A 22056-nucleotide genomic window follows, 5' to 3' on the forward strand; every position below is an offset into this window, starting at 1 on the left:
GGAGAGGAAGGTTCAATTCTGGTCCTAGTCCCTCCTCATGTTGGTAGGCAACAGAAGCACTATGCAGGCAGTATGCTCAGTCTTATGGAGTAGGAAAGAATGCCATGCAATGCTCAAGAGCAGACCCTCCACCAACTAAGGTGTAGCACTAACTTTTAAATGAAGTCCATGTCCAGCCATACAGAAGTTGCCTCTATGAGGGCTGCAAAGCTGTTAATTTTGGGAAGGAAAAGAGATTACATGATCCACCGTTTATGATGTCAATCATTTCTCACAGTAACACTTTGCACTTATACAGTGTATGTTATCTGAGGAGTTTAGTGCACTTTCTATAGGTAGTAGTATCTCTATTTTAAAGGAGAAACTGGCAAAGAGAAGACCAGTGTCTTGACCAAGGTCACCTAGTAAGTTAAAGGTAGAAACAGGAATAGAATCTATGTATTATAATTTCAGTCCCCTGCCATACCACTAGAATAGACTCCCTCTGGCATAGATGCCGACTCCATGGGTGCTCCAGGGCTGAAGCACCTACAGAAATATATTAGTGGGTGCTTAGCGCCCGACAGCCAAGCTGCCTCCTGCCTGCTGATGGACCCGCTGATCAACTCCTTCCCCTCCCCTCCCTGCACCTCCTGCACACTCTGGAACAGTTGTTCCGCGGCGTGTAGGAGGCACTGGAAGAGGAGGAGGAGCAGGGATGGGGCACACTTGGGGGAGGGAGTGGGAAGGGGCCTTAGGAGAAGGGGTGGATTGGGGGCAGATCCAGGGGCGGTAGGGGGCTCAGGGCTGAGGCAGGGGGTTGGGATGCGAGCAGCACCCGGAAGCAGCAACATGTCTCTCCGGCTCCTGGGCAGAGGCGCAACCAGGCAGCTCTATGCGCTGCCTCCACCTGCAAGCACCTCCCCTGCAGCTCCCACTGGCCATAGTTCTTGGCCAATGGGAGCTACAGAGATGGTGCTCAGGGTGGTGGCAACATGTGCAGAGGCCCCTGGCCATCCCCTTGCCTAGGAGCTGAGGAACATGTCATCACTTCCTGGGAGCCATGTGGAACCAGGTAGGGAGTCTGCCAGCCCTGCACCAACCAGACTTAACAACCCGGTCAGCAGTGCTGACTCCAGAGTCGCTTTTCGACTGGATGTTCCGGTCAAAACTTGGACACTGGGCAACCCTAGGAGGAGTGAGTGCTGGCCTGGGGCGGAGGGAGGAGTCAAGCACCTCCTAGATAGAGAGGAAGTCAGCGCTTCTGCCCTGTGGGCAGTGTCCACTGAATCCTTAGAAGCCTTTGATGAGTGGTGGGTGCTATCCAGGAGTCTCTGCTCAGTTTCTTTCTCTGTCTCCCTCACTTTTAACCTTTGACCTCACTCTCATTCCTGTTTTCTCCTTTCTTGTCCCACCTACTCAACTGGAGTCTGGGCTTAGTGGTTCCTCCTCCTTAGTTGAGGGAATGGGTCTTTAGTTTTGAGCAGGCCTAGACCCACCTGTCCTAGTCCTGCAAACAGTAAAATACACTCCCTCCCCTACGGCAAAGCCAGAAAAAGGATGACGTCAGGTGGGGAACTTCCAGGAGGCACAACTGGTTCTTTGTATGGAAATGCCCTTAATGATTATAACCAAGGTTGATGGGAGGAATTAGGATACATGAAGAGAAATATTTTCAAAGTATGAATTCTCTCTCTACCATATTTAGGAAGATACACAATTTTTTTTAAAAAGGCGCGACAATGCTGTTTGAAAGAATTTCCAGTTCTTGTCTAGTTGATGCTGCCATGTCCCTAGGTGGTGACTGAAATGTCTCATTTCTAGGTCAGGAGACCTTCCTTTTAACAATGAAACTCCGAGCCTGACTGCCCTCTGTCTCTCCTTTCCCTTCCTTCCCCCTCCCCCAACATGCTGTATTTACTTGTAACATTTTGCTTGAAATCACTTCCAGACTCACATTCCCTCAACCACAGCAGGAGGAGTACAATAGAAAGCAAAGTGTTCTCTTTTCAGAGGAAGGGGGGGGGGGGGGAGAGGAAGCCTTCCTCTGCACTTGCTGTGTGCAGGGCATAAGTCTTCCTTGAGTCTGAAAACCCTCGTCATTATTTGCCTAAACAATGAGCTACACTGGGCTGTTCTCTCACACATCTCTTAAGAAAGTCTTAGTTGTTAATAATAAATAATAATTGGAGATATAACAATCTCCTAGAACTGGAAGGGACCTTGAAAGGTCATCAAGTCCAGCCCCCTGCCTTCACTAGCAGGACCAATTTTTGCCCCAGTTCAAAAACATTTGCAGAGATCGTTAATCATTTTGGTTGTCAAAAATATTTTAAGTGAATTTTATGATTGTGAAAGGTGCCAGAATGATAGTCCTTGGAGACTAATGTCCTTGATCCACAGATTAGGTAAAGGAGATGCAGTAGTAGTGTGGGTTTTCCTGCCAGTGTGCCTTACATCCAGAACCTGGATGGATCACCTTTAGTACCTTTGTCTACAGCTGCAGCAAAGATGAATTATGGAGCACATTATTTGCTAATGTAGATGCAGCCAAGTAGGCCAATTATGGTGGGTGAAAGAGAGAGACACACACACCCACCTACTAGGAAATAGGCTGAAACTAAAAGTTTACTTGCACAGAAGATAGTTGAAGGATGACCAGACAGCAATTACTTTTGACCACCACTGACTTTAAACTGATTTCAACTGAATTTTTTTAAGCTATTCACCATTTTCATGTTATTTTTCTAACCCAGGCTTGAAAAATCCATTTGTCCTAGATGAGTAGGGAACTTTGGTGCATGCATCACCTTTCAGGTATTTCAACTCCTTATGGTAGCAAAGAAAACTTTAACCTGAACGTAAACCAATTTTTGTCTTCCTGCCTCTGCTGTTGCTTAGAGCGTCCACTAACTGCACGAGAGTGAAAACTGAGCAGAATCTTGTTAGTTTTCATGGCTGGTTTTCAGTTCTCTCCGGGCAGCAATAAAAATGACAAGAACCACGTCAATTTCATTCTGCTGATGCTTGACAAAGCAGATTTAAAGCAGAGACAGACAGTGGAGTCTCGGACTAAAACGTGAAGGCCGGGGAAATGGAGTGACAAAAACAGCTCCTTGCAGCCGCCAGAAAGTTCATGGAGGGGTAAAGTTGCCCTGAACAGTGTAGTTACCTTTCAACCCATCCCCCATGCACGTTCTTTCATATCCATCTGTAGCTGCAATCATCTTGCTGTTAGCGGTCTGGTAAAATTTTCAAGCCCTCTTCATGCATGGATGGGGCTGGGAAAGAGGAAGAGGTTGACGGAGTATGTAAAAAAAAAAAAAGCGAAGTAAAGAAAGAGTTGGAAGGAGAAGAAAATATATCAGAGGAGATGGACAACACAATAATTGGAAAGGGAATGGGAGAGAGAGAAAGAAAAAGGAAACACGCCAAAGACAACTCAGGAAAGGATATACCATGATCTATTATAGAAAAGAGAAAGTGGAGACAGGAAAGGAAAGAAATGGAACAATAGCAAGAGATGTAGTAAGTAGGAGTGTTTGAATGAGATATGGTAAATATATTATTTGATTGTTTTAATTTGGGTTAAAATGAATATTGGCAAAACTAGAGTTTTTGTGGTACGAGACCATCTCTATAGCTGGAAAAATCCTGTTTGGCAAATATAATGCTACATTAATACTGGTATAACTCAGCAAATATATTCCATTTTTTCTGCTATTCAATCAGTTCCAGTAGCAAGTTATATTTGAAAAGACTTGTTAAACAGAAGGTTGATTAACAATATGTTACAATTAAATACAGTACACAACTTTTTTAGTCCTTTATACTGCAGCAGGAATGTGGCTTTGGGGAGGGCAAGTATTTTTCATCTTGACTAATAAGCTTAGTCCTAAGGTAAGCAGGTATCAGGTAACATTTTTAAGCCTTGTTAAAGTCCTTGAAGTCCACTGAGGATTTCAGCCATTGGCGAACAGCAGCTAGCATAGCTACAATGGTGCAAACCCCTGAGGTAGACAGGGAAGTCTGCTATTTGCATCAGGGAAGCATACCCTAGTATCAAGGAGGGGGTTTTCCTGTCTATGCTAGGGATTCATACCAGTGTAGTTACTCAGTGGCTGGTCACCAGTGGATGAGATCAGGACAAATCCCCAGTGTTGACAAGACCTCAAACATCTTCCAACATCTCTATACCACACATAAAATCCACTGATGATAAAGGCGGCTTGGGTCATTTTATTATTTGTGATTTGTACTTTTGATGAAAATTATATGATTATGAATCTTAGTGGTGACCAGGATGATTTACAAAAACAGGCTGTCCTTATTCTAGTTGGCGGGGAGCGTGAGAAGACTGACTATGTATCTCTTTACTGCATTAAAAGTTTAGTCTTGTGAAAATTTCTTTGCTATGAGACAGCTATGGAAAGGATGACAATTATAGCTGAGGTTCCAAAGCCCTTGGGGGCAGGAGGGAATCTCTGAAGGTGTATTCTGAGTTGTCATATTTAAAGGAGTCTATGGCGTGCCATCAACCTGTTTGAATGTTTCCTACAGAAGACTCTGAATAGATGTGCGAGACCCCAGCTTTGAGAAAGCCAGAATGCAATAGTGGATGGCTTCCAACCAGAAATTATGAGAAGGCAACACTGCTCTGGGCTGAACTGATACCACTGATGGTTAACAGCTAAGGCAGGTGAAATCAAATGTTACTCAAAGAAAGGAAGAAAAAGACAAAACAACCCTGCAGAGATTACTGATAACTGAAAATTACTAATGAATGACAGCCAGTATTGTACCACTGCTGGTATGTTTGTCTCAGCACCAGAACTGCCTCTGAAACAGTGGTTCTTTGAGGGACAAATGCTACCTTCAAATGCATATTAGCAAGGTTTTTATTTATTTTAATGGGAGTCGTGCACATAGATGAAGGCACAATTTCCTCCTTCCTTCGAGACCCAACATGGAAAGAGACAGTCCCTAATGTAAGTGATTTATGAAGTTACCCCTCTAGATTGTGTAACAGAATATATTTACCTTCCTGATTATTCTAATGCCTGCCAGTAAATCACTCTGGAGCCCTCAATACAAAGTATTATGAGTATATAAAGTAACAGAGCATTGGTGGTAGTGAACAACAAGATATTAGTAATGGTGCTTTTTGTGAGTGGTGTGTAACTGCATTCGGAACGGCAAAGGTTTGTAGCTTGACAACACTGAAGACTGAAGTCCTCAACCTATCTAGCCTATCTCAACCTTCCTCAGAGACTTCCTCTCCACTGCCCCACCAATTGGCTTGACCCTCACCTGGAAGCAACACATCAAGAGATAAGAAAATAGCTCAGTCTCCACATCAGAATTCAGGTTCTCTACTGAGACTACCAATATAGTCGCCAATGCATGGGAGCAGTTCTCGTAACAGGAAGATTAACACCTTGTCCACACTGGAGAATTTGGGCATATTACATAGCATTAGCCCATGTATGTTTGGCATACATATAAACTTTCTAAAGGCATATTTTATTTATACTGTTTACGTCAGCCCTTCTACAAGTCTAAATAATCTCTGATCTTAGCCAGTACTAACTTGTGATGTTACAGTGCTAACAAAGGCAAGAAGCGCTGGTAAACTCGCTAGCACATTCCAGTTAGCCCTCCACAGTCCCATAGTACACTAGTCACTCGTTTGGAAACTTTTGGTCTGTTTTCTATATTTCCACAAGTTACTATGCATTATGGCTGTGTCAAGAACGATGGGATAGGTTTCCAGAAGGCAATGTGCTTGCACTGTTTTACTATACTGTAAAGATGTGTGGACAAGGGGATAAATACAATTGAAGTAGGACACACAGTTTAGGCTCCGAAATGTGCCAGTCACACAGGCCAATATGAACATTTTAAAAGCACACAGTATAACTGTATAGTGCAGATGCAACATTACCCAATCGGAATTGGTTGTGATGTTTCTTTTAAACAAAGTATTGTGAATGGTGGAATATAGCCTGACCAGTACATAGAAAAATATGAACTGCACAATGAAATACTAGTGAAAATTCACAGCACAACAATGAAGTAGTTTAGAACTGGCACTGCAGTTTGCACATATGAAATAATTTAGGATTTTCAATCTAGTGCACAATGGAATGTACCTAGATTCAAATTCACTCTATGGAGATTCTACAGTATTTATGTGACATTTGTACATATATATTCTGCATGTTCTTCTTTCCTGAAAGGACTTCTCTATTTGGTGTCAACCTTTTGCACGGTTGAGAGAACCCAAGTGAAAGCTGAGCCTAGTTTACAGGGTCTAGTCTCCTGCCAATGGTAGGGCTGCCACGCGTCCAGTTTTCAACCGGAATGCCCAGTCAAAAAGGGACTCTGCTGGCTGGCTGTTAAAAGTCCGGACGGCAGTGCAGGGGCCCAGGGCTAATACAGGCTCCCTGCCTGCCCTAGCTCCACAGGGCTCCTGGAAGCAGCTGCCAGATCCTTGTGGTCCCTAGGAACATGGGCTGCCAGAGAGGCTCCATGTGCTGCCCCTGCTCCTAGTGTCAGCTCCGCAGATCCCATTGGCTGGCCGCCCACTAGGGGCTGCAGTGACCTGGTGGCTGTTTCCTGGAAACATGGTAAGCACCGCTGGGACCCCACCCCCCGAACCTCCTCTAGCACCCCCAGCCTGGAGTCCCTTTCCACACCCAAACTCCTTCCCAGAGCCCCTCCCCCAACACTCTTCGCCAGCCCTGAGCCCCCTCCTGCCCCCAAGCCCCTCATCCCTGGCCCCATGCCAGGGCCCACCACCCACATACACACTGAATCCCTTGGCCTTAGTCCGGAGCCCCCTCCTGCACCCCAAACCTCTTATCCTCAACCCCACCTCAGAGTCTGCACCCCCAGGTAGAGTCCTCATCCTCTGCACCCCAACCCCCTGCCCCAGAATCCCTCATTTCTGGACCCACCTGGGGCCTGCACCCCCAGACCAGAGCCCAATCCCCCTGCACCCCAATCCCCCGCCCCCAGCAGTCCTCTCCTGCACCCCAAGCCCCTCATCCCAGGACCCACCCCAGAGCCCGCACTCCCAGATGGAGCCCTCACCCCCCTCCCACACCCCAACTCCCTGCCCCAGCCCAGTGAAAGTAAGGATGGGGGAGAGTGAGCGACAGGGGCAGAGGGGGAGCGAGTGAGTGGGGACAGGGCCTCGGAAAAGGGGTGGAGGCTCGGGGCAGGGACAGGGGTTTTCGGTTTTGCACAATTAGAAAACTGACAACCCTAGCCAATGGATGCAGATTAATATTAATTGGATTTACCATACATGCAAAAACATATCAATTGAGGGCAAGTGACTAATTATAAATAGTTCTAAGCAGAAGCAGTAGTTTTATTCCGGAAAAATAAAGGAGGAAGATAGCTGTTTGAAAAACAAACCATGTCCGTGGACATACACTGTAAGGGAAAATGCATGACAAAGGAAAAAGCCACAGTTAGGAAAACTAACACTAAACGTGGCATCTTTATCTTCTCTAACCTCTCCAAATCTATCTCCATCTACATTTTATTCCCATTGGACCTGGAGAACTATTTATTCTTTACTTAGTACCAATCCTTTAAAGAGTTGAGGTGTAACATGTTCATATATTTTAAAATAAAATTGTTAAGGGGTGAAATCTAAACAGCATGCTGCATTATCTATAATTTCCCTCAGTCTTAAAAAAGGCAACTGTCTCTTTTTATACATGTAAATTCCCTTGCCAAAAAGCTTCATCCTAGCCATTAACTTACTCTCCAAGAATACATTAAAATGAATATACTACAGTTTAAAAATATTGATGTTTATCACAATATAGAAAGGTATATTTATGTATGAGCATATAAAACATGTGACCAAGACATTCAAACAATAACAACCATTGTCCTTCCTTCATCCTATTTCCCTCATAATTTATCACTTCCACTTGTGGAGTTATGTCTGTAACTAGGACTTGATCCTGTAAACACTTAAGCACATGTACAACTTTACTCAGTGAGTAGTCATGCTGAATTAATGGAGATAAACATGAGTGAAGTCATGCCTAAATGTTTCCACGATCAAGGCCTTAGGCCCCAGTGTTGGAACTTGATGGGAAGCAGATAGTGAAAACAGAATCCTAGTGAACCTGCTGAGTATAAGAGCACAGGGGTCTTTCCAGCCACATCACACCACAGGACTGGGGGTTTAGATAGTAAGCTCTTTAGGGCAGAGAGTTGTATTTATTGTATTTGCCTGTAAAGCACCTAGGATGCACTTTGGATGCCGTATAAATGATTTTCCTGATTTTTCTGCACACAATGGAGACCTTGGATGACTTTTTACAAAAATCATGGAATGAAAATTCTAGGTCAAAAGTAAGCAGGTTATTAAAAGTAGAGAAGTCAGTGTGCACTTTCAAATTACTTGGTCTGTCCATAGTTCCTAAACCGTGGCACATTATTAAAACAAAAGGTGGGGTTATGAACTTTGAGGGATGTACCAAGGCTACCTTCTCTAGGCACTGAATATTTCCTTTATGCTTTGTAAATAATATCTGTAAAGGCCCTAGCCTCCATACTCAGGGTGAAGCTACAACAGGGGAGTGGGGTAGGGAGAACCTAAAAATGTATTGTTTTATATTTCACATATTAAGGCTCTGAAACAGAGAGCAGTGTTTGGTTTTCAGAAAAGGGATGCTATGGTAATTCTGTTCCAAATAAAATAGAAGAACAACATATTTTAATGTTTTCAATTAACTTTGATTCTCCCAAACCATTCTTAGCTGTAGTATGAGAAATATATTTACTCCTGGAACAGAACCAAAAAAATAAAAAAAAATTATGAACTTTCAGTTCCCACTTGGCACAGTAATGTGGATCTGCACCAAATGGCAAAGAAGCAAATAATATTTGGCAAAAGACAGGAACTTTGGCGCTGCTAAGGAGCATTCATGCAAATGCCACATGTGCCTAAACTAGAGCCATGAAAATAGCAGCCCTGAACAATCAATTACACTCTTCATTTCTGGAATCAGATCTCTTTAAGGAAGAAATGCAGCAGCTTTGAATTTTTCTTTCATCAATTTTAAAAGTTGCATTAGTCTTACAATTATAACTGAATGCTCTGCTTAGCAAGAACACAAAAGAACAGAATGCAGAGACTACTGTAGGATTTTGACACTATATGATGTAATCTGTAAAAATTCACAAGTAGATTCATTACAGCAAAATACTTGACTGCTCAAGCACTTAAAAAGGAAACATCCACATGTCTATTATTCTGAAGCTCAACAATTAATGAGGCTAAATATCAAATAAAATAAAGCCACCCATGTCACTTTGACTTTTTGTTCTAGAAAGATCATAGACGTTTAGTGCAATTATTTTAATAATAAAATATGGATTAAAGATATTTTTAGTTTTGCAGTTAGTGTTGAAAAGCAATAAAACCCTAGACACACTTCTGTGGATGATGGAGCACAATAATGTGATCTTATTTTTAAAATGCCATTTCAAAACCTAACCTGAGCACAACAGAATCAGTGCATCTCAGCCCCATTAAAGATATTTCCAAACACCTTTCCTTGTGTACTTGGTAGTAAACAGAATTTTGACAAGTAGCACCTGTACTCACAGAAATACCACAGCAGAGCAATACAGACAACATGAGTTTGACCAGAACTCTGAGTCAATCACAGAGAAAGAATCAGTCAATACAACACACTTAGTCCCAGTCAATCTGAACTGGTTTGGAAAAGCTCAGTTATACTTTGGGTTAAAATAAGTTTATATACCTCAGCAAAGTTCAAGTACTTTTCAGTGAAGCATGCGTGTTGTTTACCAAAAACACCTTAAAATATACAGATATTTGGATAAACTCTAGCAGAAAACTACCAGATTTGACAATAAGGAAGATATGCAAAACTACAGGAAAAAGATGAGCAGAACATATTGTGTTTTATAATAAAAATGTCCCTCTACCACCCAAAATAGGGGTAATGCTCTCTCAAAAATATTTTTTGCCACCTAAAATTTAAGTCCAGCCATAATAGGCACACAAATGGAAAATGTGCTGAGCATGAATATAATCAATTGCAGGTTTATTTACCAAATGTATTTTTTAAATGTATGCAGCCAAACTTCAGGACCACAAAAAAGTAGTGAGACACCCATTTGCAAAAAAGGTTAATAATGTTCATTTAGTTTTCTTTACCAGACACTGTAACCATGTTGAACTGCATTCTTCTTCTTCTTCTTTTTTTTTTTTTTAATAAATCAGTGCTGAGCAGACACACACTGGTTTGCAAAACAATGCCAAAAACACAAGTCTGAAATTTCATAAGGGAGGAGTAAGGGAAGGATAACCCTTAACTGGCAGGTCTTTTCTCCTCAGTGGAGCTCCAGGCTTGATTTTACCATCCCATGTCAAATACCAATGTACCGTTTGTAATATCTTGCAGAGCAGCAACCATCAAGATCAAGCTTTTTTATTCTGACATTGCAAATCTGTTTTGCTTCACCTCTCCATTAAAACATTTATTCTAAAATCGAGCATAAGATAAGACCCATCCGTGGGCATCCTTTTTGGTTTTTACTTGGGAAGAGTGGGGGGCGGGGTAACAGAGACAGACGATGGCTTTACCACCTCAACCGAGAAATCAAAACGAAGTCATAACCATCCAACACTGCAAACTAACAGCTCATTTTTTTCCTCTCCAAAGCCCCCACCCCTTTACTGGGAGAGGAGGAGAAGGGTGATTCCAGAAGGTTGTGGGGGTCTGAGGAAGGAGCACCCAGCACCCCTCTTTCCACTGCTGTGACTGTGCAGGGAACGATAGAACGTTATGTATCGTTTTATAAAGCTACATTGTATTCTGCAGACGTGACCTGCAGACGCAGTAACAGGAGGCTGTTTGGGGGGGAACTGGATTGGGGGAGCAATGGAAAGGGAACAGGGATGTTACCCTAGGAGGGGTGCAAGGCTCCCTTCCCCCCCCTCCTCCCCAGTTTTTTTCGCCCTGTCACAGCCCTGAGTTGCAGGTAGAGAGAGTTAAGAGATTTAAAGAGAAATTGCTACATTGTAACAAACTCACCGTGATGTTTGAGCAGCAGTCAGCGCGGGGTCTCCGAGACATCCCCGCACGGGCTCCGGAGGCAGGACCCCGGCAGGCACAGACACATAGAGGTTCAGCTCACTGCCTGATTACATTTCAACAGAGCTTCCTAAAATGCAAAGTACGAGAGGGAGGAAGAGAGGGAGAATAACGACTGTAATACTATTTCATTTATTAAAAAAAGTCACTTACCTCTACTACAAAAAAAAATCAGGTATAACTTGCCCCCACCCCTTTCAAAAGATTTACATTTGTGATGCCCCCCCTTTCAAAATAGCCACACACACAAGTGAGAACGGCAGAGAAACACCATAGGGCTGTCAAGCTGGAATGAGTATGATTTAAAGAGGCAGACGTGCCAAATCGCGTTCATTTTTCAAATGTAATTTTAAGGCAGTTTATAATGCATCTCCCTCATATGAAGAAACATTTTGCAGCATCTGGATATATATTATTTCAAGAGCACTTAAAAACCTATGTTTTATATTTTTAAAAAGCCAAGCTCCCTGCTCCAAACTGTTGCAGCCTAACTAGAGATTAAAACGTATTTATGTAAAGACGTTCTCAATGACACAATAAAATGTCTTATACCATGCTGCCCCACTGAAGATCTCAACGAAACACTTCAAAATCCCTTTATCAAACAGATAGTTTTAAAACTGTCTTTGAAACAAGCGCAAAATTAAAGTCTCAGGCCCCATCTATAGTAAAAATATATATATATTTTTTTAATCATTGCAAACACTCCTGTTAGCAACTCAAGGTAGACAGCCAGCTGGTTACTTCCACAATTTCAACAGCGTGGAACAGACTTGCTTCCCAGAGGATCAAATGATATAAGCCCCAATCTAGGGCACAAATCACTACAGCATTGGGGCTCACTGTCATTTAACTTTTCTGGAAGCAACTCCCTTCAACATGGTTCTGAAAATTATGTCACAGATGGCAGGATCTCTACACTAGGGATCCCACCATGTTTCAAAATCTTCCTTAAAATAGACAAGATGTAAAGGGTTCCATCCACAGTGGGGACTGAGGAGTGACCAGCACCTCTCGAATTTGGACCTCAAATAAATAAAATTTAGCAAGTTTACTCTCTCTCTAAGTTACAGGATCATTCATCATTTGAATGGGAGTGTGTGGAAAGATAAGATGTATTTAAAAGGCTTGATCCTGATCCTATTAGCATCAATAGGCATTTATCACTGACTTCAATAGTAGCAGGTTCAATCCCTGTTTGAGGGTTTTCAACTTGATAGTTATTATTGTCTTTATTGTTTAATTAGCCCTTGGGCCCCAATCCTGGAATCCATCCATGTAGAGCTCACTGCATAGTCAGGGTTAAAGGCCTTGATCCTGGAAAAATGTATACTCATTCTTAACTTCAAGTATCTGAATAGTCCCACTGAAGTCAACAGGACAACACACGTGCTTAAACTTTAACATTTATGTAAGTGTTTACAGGAGCAAGGCCTAAGAATCATAAGAACAAGCTTATAAATTTTTGTATAGTGCTTTATTAAAAAAAATATATACTTCCTAAACATTATTTTAAATGTTAAAAACATGTATCTGTAGTTTGCAAAGTTTGTAAGGGACCATAAAATCAATATCATTACTAAGTTTAAAATGTTGCTGCTACAGTTACTTATTAAGCACCAACATTTTCTGCCAACTACATCAATGCAGTTGGATTCATCTCACTCAACTTAAAAGGAAAATATGACTTCAATGAAAACTGGAATGGTTAGTAGCTATAGAAACTTTTGATGTAATTCATTCTCTAGATCATAATCACTTCAGCTTTCTGTAGCAGCAATAAAGTGTCTCAGATAAATAAACCAATACAAACGTATTTAATCATTTTAATGGATGCACAATGTACATGAACAAGTGCGAAGTAGTAATTCTATTACTAATCACAAAAACAAACTTATTAAAACTAACCTGTTCACAACAGACAGCACAAACACACCACTGCTCTGTGAAAGCAAAGAAAAATATCATGCAAGTAAATACAATTTTAATTTATGTATACGGTTAATATTTAATGACTGCTGCTTTCCTTCCCGAAAATAGGTTTTCTGGACTTGGGTAATAATTAATCTTACTTTTATAAGATAAATTTCATCAGCTAATTCCCACTGTACAAAATCTTGATTTAGAAGAGATCTGGAGTGAAATCATGGCCCCACTGAAACTTCTACTGACTTCAGTGGGGCCAGAATTTTACCCCTGGTATGTACTAATTACCAATTAATAATTATATTCATACTGTGCCTTCCTGGTATATCACATCAGCTGCAGCTCTGGAAACATTAATTTCCTTAACTCATGTGCTTAAAATTAAGCATGTGCATAAGTGTTTGAGAGATTAGAGCCTTTGTTACTTCACAGGTGGTTACAAAGGGATGTACTTCTTTCTAACTCTAAAGAAAGGTTTCCTTGGAGGCAAGCAGTATTAGCTACTGTGATTGTAGATTGCCCAGCAGTTCATAGCAGTTGATTTAAAAAAAAAAAGTTTACAGGTATGGAAGAGAAAATTACTTCTCATAGCCATTTGTAGTTGCCACAGTAGTCAGTTGTTTTAAATGACAATTTTTATTATAACTGTACTTCATAATCAAAATTATTGAAATAATGATTTTTTAGTATTTTTAGAAATTAGGGGTAAACTAACCACATACTCTTAGGGTCTCACATATTGAGCGAGGACCAGTTACATTCAGCAGGTTAACTGGAAAATTACATACTAAAAATAATCCTTCCCTATCCCCTTCTAGTAATGGTATCACTGGCTAAGAGGTTAAACTGAAGAAGTACTGTAATATCACCAGTCTTCCCGAGGGGAGTCAATTACTGTGAAAAGGAATTATAAGCATAGTTTCACCAGAGAAAGGAAGGATTTTTTGTAACGTATGTCCTCTTTAACATTTTAATACCAAGTTGGATATAAAACAAAATGCTGTATTTAAAAAAACAAAAAATGTCTCAATTACTTACAGTTTTAGGGCCAAATTCTGCAAAGACTTCCCACTAAGAGTAAGCACTGTACTAGGTAGTAAATGTTTGCAGGATCAGGTCCTTAATTAATGCTAGGACAAAAAATAAAATGTCATTCATTTAATTATATTACATGTTCACAATCTTTTATTTTTTCATAACTGGCCATGAAAGCCAAAGTAGGCAGCAAAATCTTATGACTGATATTAAGCATAGCTACATACACTGAGAGCAGGCACATTTAAGCAATCTACATACTTTGAGTTTATATACTAAATGCTGCTAATACTACTGTACATTCAAGCACAATCTCAAACTGACTCTGTGTTCAGGCAGCACAAAGTACAGCTCAAGCAAGGGTCCTCAGCATACCAATTAAAAACTGGTTCTGCCAGAGAGAGAAAGACCTTTCCTGATTGGTCAAAAGTGGAGCAGCTCAGAAAGGAATGGGAAGGGCTATATGCATCACCCTGAATCCTGATTAGACAGGTTAAATGTGATTGACCAGTGTGAGTAATTAATAATCAAGAGGCAGGGCTTTCTGCTTTGTTTATACCCTTTGATTGGCTGAATTTGAATTAGATATACATTCTGTTTATACCTGGGTGGGACTATGGAAGGGTTTAGCTTGGTGCATTACACTATAAAAGTGCAGTGCAAACTGAGTGCAGTGACAGTTTAACAGAGGGAGGAGAGAGAGAAGGGGGTTTGCAGCGTAGTAGCCGCCTGCAGCCTCAGCATCATCTATATTTCACAGCTGTAAATGGTCTTGTGATCAGCCTGCCAAACTGCTGAAAGCTAAGCTAATCAGGAATGTAACTTTTAATGAAGCACACAGGGCCATGCTATGGCTTCTACTGTCAAATCTGTACAGGAATTTTGAACACAAAATAGTTTGAATATAATGTGTGTGAAAGGAAATGAAGATGAAGGATGTTGTTGTTCCCTCTTCATACCTACATTCCATTCTGCATAATCAGAACTGCTTATAGAGTAAATTTTAAGTTATTAAATGAATCCTTATTCACACATGAACAATATTTTTCCCTTGAGCTTTTCCACCCCAACCTGAAAAGTTTAATAAGTATAATTAAGTCTATCTTGTCCAGAAATCCTGGCAAGAAGCCACAATAATTGCTAATTAGGCTTAGGCATGAGGCAAGATGGCTCAAACCAACTTCCTGCTTGAAAGGATGTTATCAGCAACCAAGCTCTTCATGCACAGGGCACATTTTGAAATGTGAAGAAGGTGATACTGATGGTTTTAAAGAAAGACCGATTTTTAAATTGTATTACATTTCCCTAACTTTACAGTCATTTCCCCTTCTTTTTTCAATACACTTAAAAAACAAGCACAACTCCCCCAAAACAAAACAAAAAACTTTAGACTAGAGTGACAAGAGGCTTCCCCCACAGCTAGGTCCTGCCATTCTGAATAACTAGAGCAGTTCCACTGACTTCAGGGCAGTGTCACGCATTCATACTACCAGAGAATTTGGCCAACAAATCTACTGTTCAAAACTAGAGAAGGGGACAAGTTAAAATAATATTTTGTAATTCTGCAGTACCTTTCAGTGAAAATAATACCTACTGCTTTTCATCATTAGATCTCAAAGTGCTTTAAAAAAGAGAGACAAGGCAGGTGAGGTAATATCTTTTATTAGATCAACTTCTATTGGTGAGAGAGACAGGCTTTTGAGCCACATGGAGCTAGGGTTACCAGGCATCCAGTTTTCAACTGTAATGCCTGGTTGGCCGCAATGGCCAACTCTGCGCGGCTCCCAGAAGCAGCCTGCATGTCCCTCTGTCTCTTAGATGCAAGGGCAGTAATGGGGGCTCCACGCGCTGCCTGTGCTCGTGGTGCAGGCACCGCCTCAAACGCCAGCTCTGCAGCTTCCACTGGTTGGACAGGGGGCAGCACATGGAGCAGGGTGGAGGCCTCTGGCCACTCCTGTGCCTAGGAGCTGGAGGGACATGCCATCTGCTTCCTGGGAGCCACCTGAGGTAAGCACTGCCCGAAGCCCGCACCCCAAACTCCCTCCTGTGACCCAACCCCTTGCCCCAGCCCAGAGCTCCCTCCCGCACCACGAACCCCTCATTTCTGTCTGCACTTCCAGCCCAGAGACCATACTCCCTCCCACACCCCAACACCCTGCCCCAGACAGGAGCCCCCTCCCACACTCCGAAACCCACAGACCCATCCCTCTGCCCAGAGCTCCCTCCTGCGCCCCAAATCCCTCATCCCCAGACCCACCCTAGAGCCCGCACCCCCTCCCGCAGCCCAACACCCTGCTCCAGCACAGTGAAAATGAGTGAGTGAGCGAGGGTGGGGGAGAGCAAGCAAGGGAGATGGAGTGAGCGGGGTCCTTGCCTTGAAAAAGGGGCAGGGCCTTGGGGAAGGGATATAAGAACATAAGAACAGCTGTACCAGGTCAGACCAAAGGTCCATCTAGCCCAGTATCTGTCTGCCGACAGTGGCCAATGCCAGGTACCCCAGAGGGAGTGAAGCTAACAGGCAATGATCAAGTGATCACCCTCCTGCCATCCATCTTCATCCTCTGATGAACAGAGGCCAGGGACACCATTCTTTACCCTTCCTGGCTAATAGCCATTTATGGACTTAGCCACCATGAATTTTTCCAGTTCCCTTTTAAACATTGTTATAGTCCCAGCCTTCACAACCTCCTCAGGTAAGGAGTTCCACAAGTTGACTGTGTGCTGTGTGAAGAAGAACTTCCTTTTATTTGTTTTAAATCTGCTACCTATTAATTTCATTTGGTGACTCCTAGTTCTTGTATTATGGGAAAAGTAAATAACTTTTCCTTATCCACTTTCTCCACATCACTCATGATTTTATATACCTCTATCGTATCCCCCCTTAGTCTCCTCTTTTCCAAGCTAAAGAGGCCTAGCCTCTTTAATCTTTCCTCGTATGAGACCCTCTCCAAACCCCTAATCATTTTAGTTGCCCTTTTCTGAACCTTTTCCAGTGCTAGAATATCTTTTTTGAGGTGAGGAGACCACATCTGTACACAATATTCGAGATGTGGGCATACCATGGATTTATATATTGCCCTTATATAAATACATGACAGGGTGTTTGGTTTTCTGCAATCAGAAATTTGGCAACCCTATATGGAGCTCTTTTTCAGCTCAGCATCATTATGCCCATTTTTTGCATGTGGAGAAACTGTGGCATAAGGAGATAAAATCACATGCCCATGTTCACAAAGCAGACCCATGGCAGAGCCAGAAATAGAACCTATGTCTCCAGAGTCACACTCCAGTGCTCTAATCGCTAGGCCATACCACCTTCCATCAACTAAAAATCTCAAACAGCTTTTTCAGCTTCAAGCCAGATCCTCAAATAAAGCAAATGCTCACAGCCCCACTGTTAGTAATGGAGTTGCACCAATTTCACAGCTGAAGATCTGGCCTTTTAAACAATAAATTAAAATGTCACTGTCCCACTGTAGAGCACGCAAATCAGTAAATCTTACTGGGCCCAACTCGCCATTGCTGTGTACCTTGGGCAGTCATTTACACCTGTGCAAAGTGAGTCAAAAATGCTACAGAAGCGTTTTATACCCACTTTCCTTTGGTGTAAATTACTATACAAAGTGCAGTGTAATGATGAAACAGGTCATCTGTACCTCAGTTTAACTGTCTGTAAAGTAAGTGTGTGTGTGTGCGTGCATGCGTGTGTATGTGCGTGCATGCGTGTGTGTGTGCTGCTAATAAAGCAGTAAAAAATCAGCCAGGAGTATTATAAACCTTGCATCTTCAGAGATGTGGATTAATGTCCCAGAAAAGCATTTTTGTTTGTTCTTTTTTAAAATAACAACGTTTAAAATGACAATTGACACTGGTGGACAGCTCTAATACATCTTCAGTCCTATTTTAATAGGGCTATTCACATACGAGAGGCAAAAGACTGAGCATTTAATTATAAATACAAATTATCTAATCATAAATTGTTCCTGCTTTAACCAATAGACTGCAATAACAGTAGGCATGTACTGGGGTCACTGCAGTTTTAAAAGCATTATAGGTGACATACTTTAAATTCTGTGATGTTTTCCCCTTTCTTTTCTCTTCTGAGTTATTTTACTGAGATTCAGGTGACTCCAGAGGACTCTTCTCTCAGCATGACCTGGACTATAATATTAGTTAATAGAGCTTTTTCATGGATAGAGAGGGAGCAATAATGGCCTTAGAAGACATTTTGGGACAGAAGGCTATTCCATCAGGATTAAAATTGCATCAGTTCTTTAGACTAATAGTAAACATAAGTAAATTTGGAAAGGAATTGAACGGTATTAATTAAAGAATACTTATCAATAAGAACATTTTCGCTTTGCTAGACCTGAGGATTTCTAATCATTACACAAACATTAGTTCATTAAGCCTCACAACTCCCCGATGAGGTAGGGTCAGTAGAATAGTAATTTATTAAAGGACAAACAGGCAAAAAAAAAAAAAATTAAGTAACTCATCCAAGGCCACCCAGTGGGTCAGTGGCAGAGTTGCCAGGAAAACACAGGATCCTGACTAATTTTGTTTATACAGACAGGACTCACTCTTCCTCCTAATAGTTTAAACACAACATTTAAACTTTGCTTTTAAAAATTTTACAAAAGCTAATTAATAGATGTTTTCATATATACATGTGAATATATATATGAAGACATTTCTACTTATTAGGTAGAAATATATATATACACACATACATAAAAATGTACATTCAAATGTCTTTCTTTTGGATTCAAAAATTTTTCTGTAAAACATGCAAATCAAATATGACAGTTTTTGCTAAAAAATTAGAACCAGCCACTAGAATGTAACTGATTTAGTTTACTTTGTTCCAATCCAAATGAAGTGTGGAAAGAAAACCAACAACATAATGATGACATGTAAACAAGCCATTTAAAATCTCATAAGTTTTAATCATCTGAGTAGTGATATCAGAAAAAAATAACATTTTAAATTTAGATAGGTTTGAATTCATGCCTGATTTGGAGTCATACTAGGAATAAATTTGGGCCTATGATTTCTAACTTGACAGTAAAAACATTTAAACGCTAATTTAAAAAAGTTAAGATAGTCTCCATCCTGAACATATACAATTTAACTATTGAGAATAACATATGTGGTTTCACGATCCACATGGCTCAAAATTGGATTTTTTGGGGGTTGGAGATTTATTTGCAGTTTTTCTGGTGCAAACAGTAATAAAACAGGTTAACAAAATATCTGGACACATTCCCTTGGTTCAGATTAATAGGCTTTAAACTCCAAATCAAACAATTAAAAACACTAAAACATACACAGGGCATGTCTTATATTTCCAAAACTCCATGTCCAGCTTCTAGAGTAAGCTGCCATCTGTTTTCTTCTGAAATGTGTCTAGCAACTTTTTACAGCTTTGAGCTTGGTTACCTGAGGTGGAGATAGGAAGCCTGGGGTCTCTCCATGCATCCTCAAGTTCAGGGAGTCACTCTCAGCCAAACCTACTTGACAGAATTGTACCATGTTTGAATCTGATTGCCAACAATTGCGGTTAACTGACACAGTAATAAAACTGAGCCTAGTTCAGGACAACCCTGCACCTTGTGTAGTCGTTTACATCAGTGCAAAATGGGCTTTATATAAACATGACACATAGTCCTACCAACCTCATCATGGCAGTCCCAAAACTATTAAGATGATAGTACTTTGAAATCTACATTTAACTGCGATGGATAGTATCAAATGTCACAATTATATAATCAAAAGAATATTTTATTATTTCCTTAAATTTGAATGGAAATAAATTAAACATGATACTGTATTAAGGTAAATGGTGGAAGTTCCCATCTCTCTTGGTGATGTTGTTTTAAGCTGAAAACCAAAGTACATTAGAGAAATTTACAGTGTGAAGCTGCTGAAATACAAAAACCAAAGTTTTGACCATTTGTCAAACATGTAATACCGAGTATCAACGTAATATCACTTTTATCTCACTGATCAGTATGCACAGAGATTTCACCTCACCCACCACTGAAATGCAGCCCCTTTGGGATGGAACACACCAGCTGTTTTTTCAAATGAAACTGTCAAAAAAAGGGTTTTACTAAATAGAATTGTAGCACCCAAATTTGAATTTTGTTATCACACCAAGACTAATAAACATGATCATGAATAAAGACATTAGGCTTGGTTCCTCATTCCCTTGCACTCTGTGTAGCTATGTACACCTACTGAAACAGGGAGTAAAACATTACCATTTTGATCTTATGGCATTTTACTTACATGTTGCACTACTGTTCATAATTACACAAGGAGCAGAGTAGTTCCAAATTAGGCCCAGTTTAATTACTGTCAGTTAACCACAATTATTGGCAATCATATGAGGCATGGTACAATTCTCTTGTCACCTCCTGCAACATATCACCCTGTACCACCACAATGGGATACTGGCATCCATGCTGACAAAAGAGGAGTCTTCACCTCTATAGCCTTGTCTACACTAGTGATTTGCCTCCTTTTCAGCCACCAGTGTAGTTGCATCAGAGCAAACCCCTACCATAGGCAGAGTAAACCTCCATAAACCAATATTAGAACTGCTGCACTTTACCCTGATTTCAAGCAGGGGTAAGTTCATCACAGTTTTCTTTTTTCTGGTTTGTGATGTGCTGTTGCCTTAGCAAGATGTTCAGGGGACAACTAAATTTAGCCACCTTTAGGCGGGGGATAGAGTGGGGGAAACAGTCACAGCCCCGTCTCATCGGCTTTTTCTCCATATCTCTCTCCTACCTTCTCCCAACTTCACTGTGACACTCTCCCCCACCTTCCTCCTCATAAACCTCTTCTCTTTCCTTACACTTCCCCCACAGCCATCTCATCCTTCCATCCCCTCCTCTAACCAACCCCTTCTTTCTTCACACTTCTTTCCCCATTGTCGCATTACAGAGCAATCCCTTTCCCCCAACATGTCCCTCTTCATACTCCTCCCTCACACTTCTCACTCCCCAGACACTTCCTCTCACTCCTCCACCTCCACCTTCCATTATGTCTCCCCCTAAGCTGCTGTTCACAGCTCGTCCACCCTATAGTCATCGCACACCTTCCCTTTAACCCCTTCCTCTCTCCATAGTCCCCTCGCACCTCCCCTTTGCATCTCCTCCTCGCCACACCCTGATGCCTCCCCTTACACATCCTCTCTCTAGCTGTAAGGCCTGCCCTGTCCCCTCCTACCCTCCTCTCCTCCCTATCCCTCCCCCATCACCCCCGCGCCACTTCTGCCTATCCCCTCCCTCCTCCCCCTCCATATCTCCCACTTCCCTTCTCCCAGCCCCCCACAGCTCCCCCCTTGACTTCTCTCCCCTCCCTATCCCACCACAGCCCCTCCCCAAAACACCCCCTCCGCCTCCCCTCACACCGCCCCGCCTTTCGCCCTCTCACAACATGGCGCCGCCCTTCGGCCCCTTTTCCCGCCCAGGCGCTCCCAGCACCACGTGACCGAGGCGGAGCCGCTCCTCCTCCCGCCCCCTCCCCTCTCGGCGCGGGGCGCCGCGTGCGGACGGAGGCGGCGCAGGCGGGAAGGGGCGCGAGGCGACGGGTAAAGTCGCTGCCTCCTGTGGGGCGGCCCCTGATTCGGAGACACGGCAGGACCCAGGGACAGCGACCCTGCCCGCCCCTCCCCCCAGGGGCAGGGACCCCCCCGCCCAGCCCGCCGGGACCCCCCCTCACCGACAGGGCCCCCCGCCGCTCTCCCCCAGGGACAGTGACCCTGCCCGCCCCTCCCCCCAGGGACAGAGACCCCGCCCGCCCCTCCCCCCAGGGACCCCCCCCCGCCCAGCCCGCCGGGATCCCCCCCACCGACAGGGCCCCCCGCCCATCGCCCCCAGGGACAGTGACCCCTCCCGTCCATCTCCCCAGGGGCAGAGACCCCCCTGTCCAGCCCGCCGGGATC

The 22056-nt window shown here is 42.5% G+C and overlaps 2 protein-coding genes across 6 annotated transcripts in view; one reads left to right on the forward strand and one right to left on the reverse strand.

Annotated features, from left to right (window-relative positions):
- Positions 1 to 11208, reverse strand: part of BICRA (BRD4 interacting chromatin remodeling complex associated protein) — a 128287-nt gene extending 117079 nt beyond the window's left edge. For all 5 annotated transcript variants that reach the window (XM_030544380.1, XM_030544384.1, XM_030544383.1 and 2 more), the window contains exon 1: positions 11079 to 11208. The gene's annotated coding sequence lies outside the window, so the exon portion shown is untranslated. The remainder of the gene's footprint in view (positions 1 to 11078) is intronic.
- Positions 11209 to 21651: 10443 nt separating this feature from the next.
- ZNF541 (zinc finger protein 541) overlaps positions 21652 to 22056 on the forward strand; it is a 42973-nt gene continuing 42568 nt past the window's right edge. Inside the window, exon 1 of the mRNA XM_030544462.1 lies at positions 21652 to 21702. The gene's annotated coding sequence lies outside the window, so the exon portion shown is untranslated. The remainder of the gene's footprint in view (positions 21703 to 22056) is intronic.

The sequence above is a fragment of the Gopherus evgoodei genome, unplaced genomic scaffold, assembly GCF_007399415.2.
Source record: "Gopherus evgoodei ecotype Sinaloan lineage unplaced genomic scaffold, rGopEvg1_v1.p scaffold_34_arrow_ctg1, whole genome shotgun sequence".
Classification (NCBI taxonomy): Eukaryota; Metazoa; Chordata; order Testudines; family Testudinidae; genus Gopherus; species Gopherus evgoodei.